The 19,423-nt window shown below is 40.9% G+C and overlaps 1 protein-coding gene across 16 annotated transcripts in view; it reads right to left on the bottom strand.

Moving 5' to 3' along the window:
* Window positions 1-19,423, bottom strand: part of LOC126759019 (potassium voltage-gated channel protein eag) — a 101,801-nt gene that overhangs the window by 39,653 nt on the left and 42,725 nt on the right. The window lies entirely within an intron of this gene.

The raw sequence follows: 19,423 nt of genomic DNA, 5'->3' as shown, positions 1-19,423 counted from the left end.
ACTCAGATCTCTGGGAATATTATTGGAGTAATATTGGAAGCAAGTAAGCAGAAATCACCCAGCCATAAACACGCTTAAGCCATAGCATTCACAATATCCCGCTATAAATAACGGGCCTTTGATCAACTTCTTAATCTCTGTCTTCAAGCCGCAGCTCACCTCACCCCGAGAAGCCGTTTAATCACCTTTCAGCGCGCTTAATCCGCTCTCTCTCACATTTATCGTTAGGCTGCGAATACCACTATCCACATGGAATGCATTATCCTTTCGTCACACACATACATCAATAGAGATATATGCGAACGCAGCCGCCTTGTTGCCACAACGAAACGCGATTTGCAACATTTTCGTTTAAGCAAAGTGTCGGCTTTTATTTGCAAGCTATAAATAGTGAGAGTCTTCTCGATATAGCGCAACAATAACAAGTAAATAATTTAGCGAATAGTGGGGATTTTACTAAAAACGCAGCAATAATGTTGAGTGTGTACACACTACCAGCTCAGTAGGGCGGACTTAAGTGCTTGCAACGCCACTTTTTGCTTTCACCTTTTCTTCGTATTTGCAAAAACCAACAGCTTATATGCTGCACATGTACGCTGGGCGTATATGTGATTGTAAGCACTTTTATCACATTACATTTTATAACGGCAACTTCATTTTATGCGCGAGGCTGCGGCCTTGAAACTGTCAGATCCCCTACTACCGCACAAAGCTGGTTGTTGTCTTCACCAGCTGCAGCTCAGCTTATGCCCTAATGCTGGAACTGGAGTGAGCGCTCAGAAAAATACATACCAACATATAACGGTGTACCAGGGTGTTTCTAATGTTGGCAGTAAATTTAGTTGAGCAGACACAGTGGTTAAGATAGAGCGGCGCTTTCCTGCGCAGTTATTGAGTATCAAATTGCTGCTGCGTTTCGGAGCGCCGCACTTATTCTAACGAAACGAAAGTGAAAATTGAGGATAGTTAGCAGAAACGGCGGTAGATATAACGCCATTTGCTCCGCAATAGACAGACACACCTCTTAATGCTAACTTTGCAATGAAAGTCAAAGAAAGTCGTGGAGAACGTATTTTTTGGGCTTGCCTTTAAAACGCTTTTTTTATCAGCTTTTGGTGAAAAAACGAAAAATATTTTTGCCATTTTTATCATATCCTGCACTTATAATGTTACACTGGTCAAACTTTCTCCGTAAACTAGTAGGACTGAGTCGTTTTAAAAAAATTTATTGAACCAATCGTTACAATTCTATAAACACCTTCTATAATAGGCTCCTCTGCGTCAATGCAACGCTGCCAGCGCGATTTCCAAGCATTGAAGGCGTCATGGAAGACATTCTTTGGAAAAGCCTTGAGAGCCGAGGTCCTCTGTCGCCTCAAACTGCCTATCGTCGGCCGTTTCAGGCAAGGAAACAAACAATACCGGGGGCCACATCTAGGCTGAAGGGCAGCTGCCTTAGTTAGTTAACTTTATGCAAGAAGGCGGTGTGAACAGAGGCGTTGTCGTGGTGCAACTTCCGATCGGCTACGATGTCTTGTCGGACCCGATTGATCCTTCGTTTGAGTCTTTGGAGGACTTCCACGTAAAACTTGGCGTTGACTGTTTGTCCAAGAGGAACAAAACACATTGCAGGTGTCATCAGTAACCTCTTTCGGGCCCTCCAAAAAGGCCTGGTGCCACCGAAACACACCACTTCTTGCTAAAGCAACATCTGAGTAAGCCTGCTTGATCGTGCTCGAAGACAACTGACCAACCGATCCTTCTTAGCTAGGTACGCCCTCTACCGAAGTACAGTCACGGCGGTCAGTCCTGTGTGATCTGCGTGACGAGCTGAGTCGATTTAACCAAGTCTGTCTGTTTGTCCGTCCTGCCGTCCGTCTGCCTCTATATAAACGAACTAGTATCTCAGTTTTAAGACATCGGTTTGTAATTTGTACTCGAAACACTGTTGTAAAGCAGTAACGGGAGCTTGATGATTCCAGCAGAATTTATTTCCTACTTAGCAGTTGCAAGTTCTTGTGCTAGTTCGCAGATCGTTAGTTATTTCCAGTAAGCTCTCATTTTTCTAGCAGGGTTTGTTCAATATTTTTTTTAAATTTTTTGCTGCGTGCTTTTAGGCGTTCACGTACACAACTAAATTACAAAGGCAAACACTTAAAAAGATGACAGCAAAGTGCTTTGACAAGCATACACTCACATACGCTCAAGTGTGATTGTAAATTTGCACCTTGCATGTGTGTGTGTGTGTGTTCTGGGCTGGCGTTAGAAATGAAGGCAAACAAATTAAATTTACATAATTAAGTGTCAGCATATTTATTTTTTCTACTGTATTTGGCTTCGCGGTGTTGATTCTGAAACTTATATGGCCAGCTCGCAGCAGTGATATGTTTATGCTTTCGTGGGTGTGGCCTGGTGCCAAGCTCCCATGTGCATTTGTTAGTGCTGAGCTGCAGAAGATTAGCATGAATTTGCGCCGATTTTTGTATTTTTTCGCAGCTTTGTGAACGCATATGAATATTTGCTTGTATCACTTTGCAGACTTTGTCATGTGTTATATATTTTTTTAAAACTTAATGAGATGTCACAAAGCAAAAAACAAAATGTTTGAATGTGAATCTGAAATTAAAAAAAAAATGTTGATTTTTCAAGCACTTTTTTGCTTCATGACCTGCCACATCATTATTCAAATTGATTGCTACAAGTCAATCAATATCGGTTTAATTTATTCTACACATGTAAGCTGATAGACATACATTTCGAATTATATAACTGCGCGAAAAAATTTACAAACAGCTTTAATTAACTTTTTTTTTAATTTTTGAGCACTTCCTTTGCATATGTACATGCTATACAAGTATGTGTCGCATATCAGAAAACGTTCGGCAGCTAAGTGCAAAAAATATCGACAAAAAATATTATAAACAAGGAAAAAATGTAAATAATACCATTAACAAATGCAAAAGATTCCTTACAATAACTTTGAACGGTCCCTATATGACAGTTTTATGCTATAGTGACACGATCAGAATAATTTCTTTGTAAGTTACTTGACTGCCTTAGATAATAACCCATCCCGAATGTCATAAAGATATCTCGCCAAAAGAAAAAACTATCCACACAAGTACTTAATTCCGATCGTTCAGTTTGTATGATAGCTATGTGCTAAAGTGATCCGATGTCAGCCAGTCCGACAAATAAGCAGCTTCTTCGTGAGAAAAGGACGTGCGCAAAATTTCAGATCGACACCTCGAAAATTTCTTCGCAAAAACGGACATGGCTTAAACGGCTTAGCTCGTAATGCTGATCATTTATAACGGGGGTTTCAAAAAGTTTTTTTTTTAATAAAACAAGAAACGTTTGGGATATCAAGAAATTCTTTTTTCCTATGGAAGTACATTCGATGCCATTCTGTATGGAACTCGAAGTTTTTTGCATGGCCACCACGAGTACGCTTGCAGAAGTCCAGACACTGAACTCAATTTTCGACGGTTTTCAAGCATAAATCGGCCACTACTGCTGCAATTTCACATTCGATATTCGTACGAAGATCATCAATCGTCTCTGGCTTGTTGGCATAAATCGTAGACTTGACGTAGCCGCACAAGAAATAGTCTAACGATGTCAAATCGCACGACCGAGGTGGCCAATTGACTGGGCCATTTGGTGAGATAACACGTTCACCAAACTTGATTTTCAATAAACGATTCTGATTCTGACATTCGCTGTGTGACATGTGGCGCCATCCTGTTGGAACCACATATTGTCCAAGTCCATATCATCCAATTCGGTCTGAAAATATTCGATTATTATTTAGCGATTCCCATTCACAGTAATGTGCCGGTCTTGATCATTGGATTGCTGACTGACCAACAACGCATATTTTGCTTATTGACGAAGCCATTCGGTCAGAAATGAGCTTCATCGCTGAAGATGATTTTTCGATTGAAATCCGGAACACTTTCAAGTTGCTCAGCCCAATTCACGAATATACGACGATTCTGGCAATGACAAAAGAGCGTGAGAAAAATATGGCGTCGTTTGCTGTCCCTGTCGGTCTACGTTTGTTGCGTCCCTATTGAAAAACGCGTTATGAATACTTTATATCTCTGAAATTTCCTTCTACTCGGTATAAACTTCGTTGCAAACTTAAAATACCCCGTTCAGGGTATAAATATATCAACACATCATATAGACGGATTATATTTAAAAACATTATATTTACGCATTTTTTAATCACTTCGACACTGATCACGTTACGAAAGCAAAATGTTTTCCATTCACTATAATGGGCTGCCAGTTGTTTTCACTTAAAATGTTACGCATAATGCCCGTTATCGCAACTTTGGCTTACAAGTATATTAAAATCATGCTTTTTGTTGTTACAATTGATTGATGATGCCAGGCTGCAACCTGCTGACTTTGTGTTGCCTACTTTTAGGCTGACTTTTTGGCAGGGTTACATATTTCGCAAAACTTTTGTTGTAGCGACCACCTTTGACCTATGACCCGCCATACGCAACACACCTCACTTTCCACCACTTGCTCTGACAAATATTTGCCTGTCTGCCTGGTCCTTCTGCGCCTGCAGTTGTTGTTGTTAATGGCAAGGTTCTTCGGCCGCCCACCTATTGTGCCAGCACGGGTTTTGGGCACTAGACGGCAATCAAAGCGAAGACAAATGATTTTCCGAGATGTCAAAAGTGGGTAAATTCTTAATGTTTATATTTTTGTACCATATATGGCCTAACGGCTTTTGATGGCTTAATTCTTGGCGCAAAAGACATTAAGTTAAATGGTGCGTCAATCAAATTATAAAAGTTGTAGCTTTACTCAATTTCATAACTTTTTTCCCAACCTCTTCGCCAGGCCTCTTATATAAGTTTGGTTTTTTTCCAAAATCCAGTCATACCCCCGTTATTGTATTATATAAGCTTTTTAGGCAGAAAATGTAAAGAGTTTTCTTGCACTGGGTGTTTCGTTGTAAATTTACTTACAAAGTTGCTAATTTAGTATAGCATTTCCAGGATGGTATTTTTTACGAGTTTGTAACTGTCTTCTGCCTTCCTGCTTATTCTGCGCTCTCTGGTGGGACACCAACTAGTTTTCTCTTAAATAAGGTCAGTTTTGCCTTGAATCAGTTCTGGTGATACCCCCCAAGACACCATCGGTACGTCGTAAGTGATCCTGAGATGCTTTATGATCTTAGTTTGGCTTCCTTTAGTGCCGAAATCAGTACGCTTGGTACATTAAAGATCTTAGCTTGGCTCCCTTTAGTGTAGACTCCCTGAGCCCTTTTATGATCTTAGATCGACTCCTTTTAGTGTAGAAGATGTCACATTCTTTTACCTCTTTTACCTTTGATTACCAGAATTTTCCAAAAGAATTGTCTCCCGTAAATTAAGCTGATTTTGCTTAATGAGAACTTGAGAACAGTACATTCTATCTCACGCTCTCTTTCTCTTCCTCTCTTCCTCACTCTTCCTCTCTCTTCCTCTTTCGTCCACACTATCTCATGTTCTTACACAATTTATCTTAAACCAGTTGAGAATTTGAACTGTGCACCAATCAACGAAGTATTGAATCATGTTCTTTAAACTTTTAGCGGCGGTATTTCTCGCGAATTCCAAATATTTTCCCCACTTTTCATACAAAAATGGAATACGTTAAGTTCACTCGCGGTTTCTGCAACGCGGCGCTAATACGACACTAATGTCTCCTCCTGATTTATATAAGGTTCTTGCAATCTGCAGCGACCGGAGCGAAATAAAATCGCATAATGTGAAAGAAATTAAAAAAAAAAACGCAACGAAAAGCATAAAAATATAATCATAAACAAAACCAGATTTATGCACGTATGTATGTATGTTTGTGTGTGCGCTGGCGGCAGACCACAGAATATACAAGCATAAACAACGGACTGAATAAAAAACAAACAGAGGAAGGTGAAGATAAACAAAAAATGTGCAGCAGAAATGGTTACGTGGCATGCCACAAGCGCAGTGTGGCAGCGAATGAAAGCAAACGGGAATAAAAGCAGCAAGCTGCCACATAGTGCCTTTGTGTACATAAAATACCGTCGTACAAACACACGCAACCTCGTATGAAAGACATGAAAGGAGAAAGGCGAATGAACTGCGAAGAGGAGGTGGGCAAGTTTGCTTAACGCATGTTGCAAATGGTAGCGGAGATTTAAGGACATACCATAGCTAAAGAGGGCGGTGAAGAAGGTAGCGTAGGTGCAATATGAAATTTGGGGTGGCATGTGGAGCGCACAGTTGTTGCTGAAGGTTGCCGCTCCGACCGCTTAAGACAGAGCAGAGGTGTAGCGGTGTGGCTTGGGAACATTTGCCACCCTTGAGTGAAGGTCTACTAGCATGTTGTCTGACAGGTGGCAGCAGTAGTCGCGAAGGTAGCGTGATTTATGCACGGTAGTTCGTCGTCGGGTGCATACGGATTGGTTGCAATGAAGCTCAGCGCTGTGGTGCACCAAATAAATGCTGTAGATATGCACCGCAATGACACACGGTTGCAATCTGTGTGGCAAGTGTGGCTTCCGCACGGAAAAGTAGTCGCAAACGGTTGATCATATATATAAACTTAAAGAGTACATATCCCATCGTGTTTGTTGATGGTTGCAACACACTTGAATTTGGTTTTTTTTGAATATAGGGTTTGTCCTGAAAGTAATTAGACTGATTTTCTTCTGCCGTGACTGTACTTCGCGCACCGACTGGATTCGGTAGAGGGCGTTCCTAGCGGAACAGTTGTCTCCGAGCACCTGAAGAGTCAGGACAAACATTTTTCGCGACGTGTTTCTGTGAGTGGTGCAAGCCGAAAATGCAGTTCGTTAAAACAGAGGTACGCGATTAAATTCTGTGTGAAACTCGATAAATTTGCGACAGAGACGTTTGATATGATCAAACAGGCTTACCCCGATGTTGCTTTAGCAAGAAGTGGTGTATTTCGGTGACACTAGTCCTTTTTTGAAGGCCTGGAAGAGATGGTTGATGAAGACCAGAAGAATGAAGAAATCCAAAGTGAAAACGATCCTCATTGTCTTTTTTGACATCAAAGGCATCGTCCATCATGAATTTGTTCCTCCTGGACAAACCGTCAACGTCACGTTTTGTGGAAGTCATCAAGAGACTCACACGAAGGGTCAATCGGGTCCGACAAGACATCGCAGCCGATTGGAAGTTTCATCATGACAACGTCCAGGCTCACACCGTCTTTCCTGTTCTGCTACCATCCCAACGCCGCCCTAGAGCCCAGATGTGGCCCCTGCGGCCTTTTTTGTTGCCTTGCTTGAAAAAGCCGATGAAAGGCAAGCATTTTGAGACGTCAGAGGGGTGACGCCTTAAATACTTAGAAATTGCGCTGGCAGTGCTGCATCGACGCAGAAGGAGCCTATTCTGTAAGTTTTTAAAGAATTGTAATGATGGGTTCAATAATTTTTTTTAAATCGACTCAGTCCTATTACTTTTCGATCAAACCCTGTAATTTCTTCTGCTAAGCTTGTTAGTTTAAAGGCTTTGAAAAATCGGGTTCCTGATTTCTTGAAGTGGTTGGTGTGATTCGGGGAAATAAACACATTCTTTATTTGGTTGATTTTTCCAACGAAAAGCTTTCGTCTGCTCCCAGAATCCTTGTTTCGATGGCGACGTTCCCTAATTGAATAACTTTATATATGCAACTTAAGTTGAGGACCGAAGTAGCCATTTCAAAACATTTTAGCAACAATTGAAAAAGTTCGCGAATAAAACCGAAAATGAAATTCTTCCAACTCGTGAGCAAATACAAATCCATGTCGCTGAAGAAGCCAGCGCCATTTGTAAGTGCCACCTCCACTAATGGCATTTGCGCTTTGTAGTTGTAAACATAAATTGCATGGCAACAAAAGCACAGCAAATCAAGCCAATGTTGTGGAGATTAAGAAAATAAATTCGTATTTGTGTTGTTGTTATTCGTTCTGCTTGCACTCGCTGCCACTGTAAACAATGCTGCCTTTGTTTGCCACTACAAACATATATAATATTTCAATGGGGCACATGGTATGTGTGTGTGTGTTTATTATTCACGTTACCGACGTCATCGGCAATCGCAAAATGAGGTTGTGCACCACGACTGTTGCATGCCACATCATATTCGCTGCGAGTGGATGTAGTTGCCACACTCGCCTGTCTCACTTCGGCTTGCATTCGCCTAGTTTTGGCTCTGACGTCATTGATAAGCGTTGCTGGCTGGTTATTTTGTGGCACAAGTGGGCCAGTGGAGGTCGCCCGAAGCACGAAAGCATGTTGCACTGCTACCTCGCCGTACACAACGCTTGCTGTGTTAATGTATTGTGTGCCTGTGTGTGCGTTTATTTTTCCATAAACCACTTATGCTCGCTTTTTGATGAGTAATGAGTCCTGACTCGGTTGCAATAATAGTTGATTATGTTGCAAGCACTGACGGCGGCGCCGAGGGCAGTAACGGGACACGAGTCCGTTGAAAAATGCTTCGGATTAACAAAATGACACATAGGAGATTGCGAAATTTATCAGTTTTTGGCAAGTGTGCAAAATGCTAAAATTAGCTGCGCTTTTGATTGGCGTACAAATTTGGGTGCTGCCATAAGCTTTGCGGAAATTTATGCAAACAGTTAGTCAGGATGGCTGTGGGCCGCAGATATGATGGAGTGAAAGCTAAGTGGTTTTAAAAGCCATTGAAGCTATAAATTAGAGTAACTCGTTGAGTACACCCGTGCGTATGAGCAACATTTTCATGCTATTTTTGAAGCTGCACAGCGGCGTCTGCTCAGTTTGTTCAAAAGCGATTTGAAGCTGATTGAAATACAGAGCTTCCTTTGAAATTATTTTGTTAGATCATTCAATCTGTGCAGCATAATGAACCGTTAATATAACAAGTTAAAGTTGAAATTCATTTTTGTTTCGCTTCTCGTTAACATAATAACACATATTGGTCAAATCAAGAAGGAAGTGCTAAGCCTATTCCACTTGCACTCATACTAGCCTTAATTAATTCCTTAACCAGCATTGAACGCACGGTAAATCAGCTCAAATCTGGTATCGCCGCAATACTATCAGAGTGGATAGTCTCCTCTGTTAAGAAGACTACACTTCGTAGCGCTACCTTAATGGCAGCAACATTGGCTTGAAAAACACTGTATTAGTCAGAAAGTTTGAGCCTGAAGTTGATAGGAAATTCCTGACAATATACCAACCTCAACTTCCACCAACCTTCCTCCATAGCTTTGACCCATACGTAAAAAAGCGCCAGCGTTTTGTTTTTCGATTCTTTGATCTAAAAGATCCAGTATAAAGTCAGAACAAGCGAGCATTTCTTATCCCAAAGGCTTCATAGAACAATAAGTTACTATGCTCAGATACCCTTCAGTCAAACATAAACAAGTCTTTTCAAATCTCACTGTGAAAGAGTCTTCGGCCATCCAATGAAATTTGAGCCAACACATAACCACATCAAGTCATAAACAAACTTGAACAACGGCGACTTCATTCACACATTCATACTCGAAAACCTAACCCTAACTTACATACTAACGTAAAGAAGTGAGAATTCACATTCCAACTGTTCGCATGCTCATAGCTAGATATGCGCGTCAGTATGCGCCCGAAGAACTTGTTCACTGCCGTGCTATGCGCCAATGCATATGTACCGTTATTGCAAGGTGTGCGCTTGTCAGCAGTCAATAACTGACGTTGATCGATGAATTGCCGCAATGTGTGTTCTGCTGTGTGGCAGCGAGTGGTAATGTGAATTGTGAGGCATGCAAACCAACGGCAAACAAAGGTGAAAATATGCGAACACAGCAAAACGCACACAACTGCAATGTGCAAAATTCCAAACACATTTGCAGTGGCAGAACTGATGAGTTGGACTTGACGCTCATAGCTGAGTGCGAAGATATGTTTGTCGAGTCTGGCTATTTAGCAAACACCACGCTGACATCGAATTCTCGGTTAAACGTGATTTTCTCACTTTAATGGAGCTGAGTGTGTGATCGGTCACACAATATTAGCGGTATATTTGTGGACCCGACTAATGCAGAGCAAAGTGTAATGGTTGGGGAAGTGTAGATGCAGATGCTTAAAACAAATGGTAGTCCGATGATGCCAGGTCAGGGCTATATGGTGGATGTATCAAAACTTCCCAGCCAAGTTCTTCCAGTTTTTGCCGAGTCATCAAAGTTGTGTGTTCTCTAGCGTTGTCCTGATGGAAGACGAAGCCCTTTCTGTTGATCAGTTCTGGCCGTTTTTTGCAATTGCTTGCTTCAATCTCATCAGTTGTTTACAGTAAAATGTAGAATCAATCGTTGGACCAGGCTGGAGCAGCTCAAAGAGGATGATTCCTTTCCAATGCCACCAAACAGTCAGCATAACTCTTCGAGGCGCTAATCCTGGCTTTGCCACCATTTGTTGAACTTCACCACGCTTGGAAACTGATCTCTTTCGCCATTATTGTCGTATTTGATCCACTTTTCATCTCCTGTTACCATTCGCTTCAGAAATGGTTCGATTTAATTTTCAGCAAAAAATCGCAGATGTTAATTCTGTCCATTAAATTTTTCACATGTATCCAAACATCGAGCTTCTTTTTGTAGGCATCCTTTTTCAAATGGTTCAAAACTGTTTGATGATGAATGTTAAGTTCCTTGTGACGGTCCTGGTCAATCTTTTCCATAATTTCATCGACTTTTTCAACGATAGGTCGACCAGACCAGCACGGAAGCGAGCGAACCATTGTTGTGCTACATGAACTGATACAGCATCGTCTCCGTAAACTTCACAATTTTCATTCGTGGCATTCTTCCCTTTTTTATAGAAAAATTTCAAAGTAGCGAATTTCTTCATTAGTTTCACTCACTTTTGAAAAGCCATAACATCTTTTCAACTTCAATGAATTTAATTTTTTTTTGGTTAAATCAAGTTTAAAATCGCATCTTTCCAACACTGTATGGTATGACGCAATGTGATTGGTAGCACTGGAGATATACGACAGCAACGACATCCATTGACAAAATACGAAAAGACTTTTCCGACTACTTCGAAATTTCTGATATTTTAAGGAAGAAAAATTGTGTACATCTTCTCAAATTCCTCAAGACTGCCAAACCTCATTTTAGAGGCTTCAAAGTATCGATATTAAATTCGAAGATTATTTTTTATTTACGCCAGAGCCTTTAACTACCACTCGAATGCCACAAATGCAACCCTGGAAGGACAACATACACCCACGCAAACAGCTGGATGCACATATACACATAAAATATGTTCGGGTTAACCTTTGAGATCGCTCAACAACACTCATAATCGGAAATTTGTACACACAAATGCGTAGCAAGCGCAAATCCCCAAAAATTATGCAATGTAAATTTGTTGGCCATAATTGGTTGCTAAGCGTTCCACTCGCACACATGTCAAGCGTGTGGATTTCACAGGGAGCATCAATCAAAAACTGTAAATTCGGAGAGATGCGCCAGCGTTCGGTGTTGGTAGACGTTACGGGCACGTGTGGGCCGCTGCGAACGTTCATTGCTATAGGGTTGTATGTGTGTGTGCGCAAGAATAATGACACTTGTAGTGTTTCCAAATGGGCGCGCCTGTGGGTGGGGGTGTGGAAACTGACTTGGTGGCTTTGCTTAATATTTGTAAAGCGCAAGCAGCGGTATATTTCACCCAACAATGTATTTCAGTGCATATATGTATGTATATGTATGTGCGTGCGTTAGTGTGTGTGCATGTGTTTGTTTATGTAACTTGCGCTTCTGTTTGCTTAAGTGGCTCTGTAATACACAGCTCGGGCATAACAAGCACGCGTGCGGCCGCAACAACTGCAAGCCAGCAACTCGGTGACGACGTGGCGGTGAGTCGGCGTGCGTGTTTGTAGTTGCTTGTAACCACAACAATTTAAGTCATTGTGTAAAAGCATAGTTGAATTTCGTCCGCTTAGCAAATGCAATACAACTTAATCCAATTTGCTGATGATAACATTAAGTGTTGCAATGTTGCAAGTTACTTATAAACACTTGTAAATTTGTGCATTTACCGTTAGTCAAGGTGAGAAGAAGACTCTAAGTGCAGCGTTTGTAAATTTGTTAAAAAAACTGTTGAAGGCAACAACATTTTGAGAAATAATTGTACAGAGTAATGAAATAAAGGCGGAGCGAGCTGCTAGAACTGAGCTGCAGGAACTGAGCTTGCTTTCCTCCAAAGGCAGAGGAAATTGGAATGATAACTGATCTTCAAACATCCACAAGCTCACTGGGGGGCCATTAAAAAACCTTTTGACGAAGCTTTTGCTTTGCAAAAACAACAATTAACGCTGTAAACTCTAACACTGGCTATGAAGTAGTTAGCCTTTCAAGCCTTCAACTTTAGTTTTTTTGGCTACAAGTGTCATTATTCTTATTGCTTCTAGGCTTCAGCACAGCAAAATTCAAATATCGGTCCTTAATTTAACGCTGTTGTAATGCCACTTGGAGGCACCCTATTCTAAATAATTGCAAAAATAGCGCCGCAACAGCGAAATTACTTGAGCGTTTCTCAGCTTTTTAAAGTTCCAGCGTTATCCGCTCAAGCGTAAATTGTTCCCTTTGACTTCCTTCCAATCTATTTCTAGATTTGAAATGTGAAACTTTACGCAAATATAACAAACGCCTGGCAGCTGCGATACTTTCAAACCCACAAAGCAAATGCCAGCCTGCCGCACGCATAATTCTTCGCATTTCTAACTATTTTTGCGCTCACAGTTTGCTTGCCACATTTGTATTTCGCTTAACCGCAAAAGTTGTAAAAGTTTTTTTCTTAAATTTTAGGCCGCAAGCACTGCGCACTCATCCCTCGGCACTTGGACGTCCTCAATTTCCGCTGCCAATCTCCCTCGCAGTTTGTTGCATACTTGCAGGCGCTTGTCGATGGCAGCAAATCGTGAGTTGTAGCCATTTCTTGCTACAAATTTGGCCAAGTGGAAATAAATTTGCAAGAAAAGTTTTGTTCAAATGAAAAGCTTTACAGCAAATGCTCCAACGCATTTTTCGTGCACAGCGCGGCGTGTTTTGTGGTTTGTGGGCCGCCAAGCGCGGTGCGGGAGACTTCCACACACACGTGATGCTCGCCGAAAGTTTGCTAAGTATTTTTGCAAAGTTTTATCTAATATTTGCTAGGCAAACATTTCTTTTCCTCAGATGACTATGTTACAAGGCAAATATTTGTTTAGCGTCTACGCAAATTGTGTTGCCTGTCAGATACATGCGGAAATGGTGAAAAGTTTACAGTTCGGGCTTTAATAAGCGTAGGATAATTATATTTCTGCTTGGCGTAGACAGTCTCTAGGAAACAAATTTCCGATGCACCCAATTTTTGTGCGGTTTTAGAATTTCTGCAAACTGTTCATGGACCTGGTGTAGTGACAGTCCTTAGTCCTAGGAATTTACGGTTTGAACCACTTTGTAGCCCTGGCTGGAAAACGGCTGGGAAGTGAACTGTCAGTCCAGTCTAAATTTCGAAAATAAATCCTTTAAATCAAGTTCTGTAAATCTAACCTCAATATGCAGTCTTTAAAAAATTCAGAGAAAATTGTGAGTCTATCAGAAGTGAAAACGGCGTTCAGACATACCATGAGATCCAATATATCTTCGTTGCGAACATTTCTAAAACATGTTACTTTGATTTCTTATAGCCCAATGACCACTTGACGGTAACGACAGTATTACGGTGTCCCGGTGTTCAGAGACAAGGATATGTTTTTCCATAGGCTCCTCCTTGTATTCTCAAACCAATGTACATAATTTAAACCTTTTTGCTACGCGTAATGATTCAAGCGTCTATGCATTATCATACCTTTGAAGGATTACAAGCTGAGCGGTCAGTGCTGTCCAGTTTACCAGTAGTTCTGCGTTAAGTCGTGACTGTCGAGTCTAGACCAACTATCACTTGCAAAATCATGTCTTATGTACCTTATTCAAAAATCTAGCAAGAGCCCAGACTACAGATTACGATCTAGTCGCAGCTCTTACAGTCATTTCTTCTACTAAAACTAACATGTAGGTTCCTTAGTCACACCCCTTCTTATTGTGAACTTCCTTCTTTGTTTCCCTCAACATTTTCTGCCTTTAGCTTGCGACAAGCTCTCCCTATCATCATATCTTTATTTCGTTGTTGTCGAGGATATCATGCACTCATCTCAAATTATGGTTGAACCTTTTCTCAACACTGTAGATATTCTGCTACTTTTTATTATGTTACATGTTTTGTTTGGTTTGTTGTGAATGCCTGTGCGTCGTTCACCCATCATTTAACAAAGTAGACGAAATCCCTGGCGATTCGTCAGCAGAGAAGATTTTATGTTGATATTAGAAATGCCTTGCCGGTTCCACATAGTGTGTATTTATATATGAATTGCTTTAACTTCAAATATTAACTAAAATGTATAAAAAGTTCCCTATATCCGTCCCGCGATTCTAAGCTACCTTCTCACTAATTGGCATGCAAATCGGTAGAGCCGTTCTTGAGTTATACATATACGTATATTGAAAAATCGACGATGATTTTGCAAAAAAAGGCCGCCGTTCAGACCTTCTGCAGGACTAAAGAGATACCTGTGCAAATTTTCACCTCTTTCCGCGCTATGGTTTGGGCGTTCTACGGATTAAGATTTTCACATAATCGCTTTAAAGCCGTTAAAAAGAGTTAAGGGGATTTGTGGGCTTTGACCTTGCTAAGTGAAGACTTAAACCAAGCAGTCAGGTTCTTATCCAAAGTCATACCATTAATGAACCTAATTGATTTGAATTTCGCTCTTAAGGTCAGAAGATTTAAAATAAAATATTAAAATTAATTCTTTCTTTGAAGCCTTTCTGTCAGCTCTTCGTCAACATATTCTTCAATGCCTGTCATTATCGTCCTTTATCTTTCTGATGAGGCAGAGATTGGCAAAAGCGTTGATTCACGCCACAAGAGCTCAGAACCGCTAAATTTACGGTAAGATATTACACAGAGAATCAAAGCGAAATAGCTTAACTTATGACGCACACGCTTTGACTCGGTGCAAATATGTGAAAGCAGCAACAACAACTTAAGTACACCAGCATGCTGTGAACTGGCGCCTTTGACTACTGAAACACTCGGTGCGTAAATGAAACCATACTGACATGCACACACACGCATAAATTTGCAAACAGTCCGTTTCGTCTCCCTCGCCCTCGAAAGAGTGCCTAAACCAAGTATTTGCCTCTACAAGCTTCAAACTGCCGTTAGTGCTGCTTTTTAGCATGCGACGCTTATCAGCAACGAAATTTATGCTTCTTAGCATATTTTGCCGTTTTTTCTTAAACTCAGCTCTGCTTGTTGACGGTTGTTGCATGCTTTGGCGCAGGCAATCTGCCACATGCCGCAAACGCTGCTTTGTCAAGAGCTCACATACATACAACAACAACAAAGTGCCATATGTGTGCTTACTTAGTATGAGAGCCTTGCCACAACAAGAATTCCCTTCTTTGTTGGTTCTTGATTTCCTTTTCTTTACACAAACGCACTTTTCTTTGCACTCGCAAAACATTAAACCTCTGCGTGTACACATAAAAAGTGCGCAAACTTAATCACACGCTCGCAAATACACACACACGTTCACGCAAAATGCCTTGTTTGTGCTCTTTCTGCCTTCACACGGAAATCTTCTGTGTGGTGTTTGCTGTGTTCAATCGCGAAGGGCTATTTATGTACGGCAAATAACTGTATTTTTGCCGCAATCTAAAAAATATAACGCACATGTAAGTGTGGCTTCGCGCAGCCATTGTGTGTGTGGCAAAGAATTGCGCGCCTCAAACTCAAAAATCTAAAAGTCTGTTATGTTTCTATTGAGAACGTTGCGCTGTGTGATTTTCTTCTCTCTTCTTTGGTGGCGTATCGCATTGCTTTCTTGGAACTTCATGCTTATTATCTTGTTTATGAAGGAAAGTTCTCGTGTTGCCTACTTTTAGGCTTTTAAAGCATATTGATATTGTTGCCAGCGAAGACTTTAACAACTTTTCTGAGACATAATGGATGGTTTTCCTTTTAAATGAAGTTGGAAATGAAATTAGAGCAAAAATAAGGTAAGACTAGAAATCCTTGCGAGCAGAAGTTTAGCAGAAAGGAGAACCAGAGTAACTCGGTCTTGAAAAACAGGTTCAACAGTGAAACATTGCACAAATTTATAAAAAAAATGCTAAATACTACCAAAAGAAGCTCGATGTTTGAGTACCACATGAATTGTCTATAAAGAATTTAATGGACAGAATTAGCGAATGGTAACAAGAGACGAAAAGTGGGTCACATATGACAATAATGTCCGAGCGTGGTGAAGTTCAACAAATGGTCGCAAAACCTACTAATCAACAGAAAGGGCTTCGTCTTCCATCAGGTCAATGCTAGACCACACACATCTTTGATGATTCGGCAAAAACTGGGAAAGCTTGGCTGGGAAGTTTTGATGCATCCACCATAAAGTCCTGACCTGGCACCATCGGACCACCATTTGTATCGGTCAATGCAGAACTCCCTTAATGGAGTAAAGTTGGCTTGAAGAGAAACCTGTGAAAATTACTTTTCGAAGTTTTTCGGCGAGAAGCTAGAAAAGTTTTACACTGAAGGAAGAATGTCTCTAGCGAAAAAATGGCAAAAAAGTGTTAAAGCTTTCTCATGTAACGGCGTGTTCACATTATCCTTCAGCAACCGCCTTTGAATCCATGATTCACATTTGCAACAGCAAGTCTTCATTACTTAACCTCATATTGTTAAACGGTGTCATATGTGTTGCTACAACAAGTTTTCAATTTAATATCAATTAGTGTTAAGATTTAACTACATCCTTGTTATTCCCCTCCCACTCCGCCGGCTCCAACTTGGCGTAATAAAATTTAATTCATTGCAAATAACTACAAATAAATGCGGCTATAAATATCAATTAAACGTTTGTGTAAGTGTGTGTGTGTAAGTTTTACACGCCTGCTGCCATTAATTGCATTTCTTGCTGTCCTGCGTTGCATGCAACAGCACATTTGCTACCACTCTACGCTGCTGTGCGATCCCCTGCACCCACATGTATTCTGTGCGTTGTCTTTTCTCGAGCATTGTCAGGCATGTGCACAAGTCCTGGCCATTAGTTTGACTATTCGTTCCTTCGTGCCTCAATAGACTTGTATTTGCTAGCGCCAACGCCAACGCACTAAGCTGCAACGTCAGTACACGCTCGAATGCTTGCATATGTCCAGGCGCTGATTATACAATAAAATTGATTTATCACAATGTCTCTCACTAATATGCGCTCGTCCCCTGACCCAACGGCTCAAACAGATATCGCAAGCACACACACACGCACAGGCTTGCATTGGATACACTTTGCGTGCAATACCTTGCCTACTTAGAGGGGCCAATTGTTTCATTGTTGGAGTTGTGCAAACAGCTGGACAGAACATGTGTGATTTTATCGATTCCATGAGTTGTCCTGCGACAGCCGTGAGGGACGAGGGCTTACGGGCCTCCATGATACTTATTTTAATGACCGTAATGCATTTTGTGTTTACGAAAGTATACCTTTGGGCGCTTGACCACACGGAGTGCTGGTTTTATGTGCGTTGTTTAGTGCTATTAGTGCAAATTAGTTTTAGCAAGTGATTCGTAAAATTGCAAATTGTCTATTGTGATTGCATACATTTAGGGACACACATGCATTAAGGTTGAGCTAAGTCTGACGTAAGCAAACCATACCCTTGTATATTAAACTTTGAACTTATTGAGTTATAGCTAAGAATTTCCAACACAAAAAGCCAATAAGGAAAGCTGCTACAAAGATCCCTGACAAATATTTTTATTTTTTCAATTTTTATTTCTCCCACAATTTCTTTCGCTTATCGACTTCCGACTCATTAAAAACTACTTCAACCGTTTCAACGAGCGCTGCAATGGCTTATATCTGCATAATTGCATTAGTTTCGCGCTCGAGCGCCTAAAAGCAGACATGCAAAACATGCAATCAACCGTTACTTTGCATAAAGTTTATTAGATTGCCAGCCAGATTGCTTCGTTTGGCGCTGGAGTTTGCTGAGTGGAAATGGAATTGTTAATGTTCAGCACTCTTAATCTTCATTATTCACACTTAACAGTTAGCCACACAAACATACATACATTAAAGTCAATTGGTGGCTGCAGTTATGCAAATGCATTTTTAATGCGAAAACAATTTTAATATCAGCAAAGAAAGTGTGAGCTAATCAACGGCAAATGAAAACGAATTGGGAGTTCAGTGCTGAATGTGCGCTGAATCATAGCCAAGTGAGCGGAATTACGACCAAACCCGATGAGTTTGCTTGTGCAACAATAAACGTTTTAAAATTCAATGAATTTCCAATGGAGCTGCTATTAGGCAGCTAGAAAAAGCGAAAGCTCAAAGTGCTATTGAAATGGAATTTTAAATAAACAACACGGGATTTTGCGCAACAACACACACAGCAAAAAAGCAACAGACATAGGTGTTAAGTTGGCTGCAATATTCAGGTCAGCGTCGAACAAGCCTCGGCTGGGCGCCACAAGTTTAAGCAGAAGTATGCGCCCAGCTCGTTTACATGCGTTGCCAACCAGCGATTTCGAGCGAAATTACTAAGGAAATTTATGCGCACAATGAAACATGAATGAAGGTGCCTCCACATGGAAGCAGCCGGCGGAAGCATGCGGACGAGTAGGCAAGGCAAGCGAGGCACGAGCCAGCTGATATTCGATCGCTTTCTCGGCTAGCATTCGCCAGGTGTGCGTCTATGCGTATATGCGTGGCAGCAGGTGAGGTGAAGCGTGACGCCGCATATGATTTGGGTTGAATTTGTGCCTGTGTGTGCATGTGTGTTGCTGCTACGTAAGGGTACTTAGCTACAACGACTTTATTAAATTGTTGAATTATGCAAATGGCTATGAAAAATGTATAAATAGCAATCTAGTGCGTGCTTCAAGCACGCCGCAACAACAACACAACTAACAGTTACAACAACAATATGCGTAGCAGAAGATTAAAAATAGTAGAAGCAATCAGCAGCAACATGGCAAACAGCATAAAATAAGCACACACACATAAACGTGTAAGCCGTTATTAAATATTAATAATTTATATGCTCGAGTGTTCGGAGAAAGTCATCGAATAAAAGAAAACGAACTGCAAGTCAAGTGCTTCTGTCGGCCAAAGTGTGCTGTGTATGCGTGTGCATAGCGCTCAGTTCAGTTACGAACTTCCAAATCTGCTATTCAAATGAAGGTCAGGCTTCTTAATATGAAATCATATGACAATTTAAAAGACATCAGATTGGTAAGTCGGAGCGAAAGTGAAAAAGAAATTGTCAATCCTACTTGAGCTGCATATTATTTTATAAATTTATACA

The sequence above is a fragment of the Bactrocera neohumeralis genome, chromosome 5, assembly GCF_024586455.1.
Source record: "Bactrocera neohumeralis isolate Rockhampton chromosome 5, APGP_CSIRO_Bneo_wtdbg2-racon-allhic-juicebox.fasta_v2, whole genome shotgun sequence".
In the NCBI taxonomy this organism is placed as follows: Eukaryota; Metazoa; Arthropoda; class Insecta; order Diptera; family Tephritidae; genus Bactrocera; species Bactrocera neohumeralis.
Note: the sequence above shows the minus strand (reverse complement) of the source record. Positions and strands in the feature narration are given on the sequence as shown.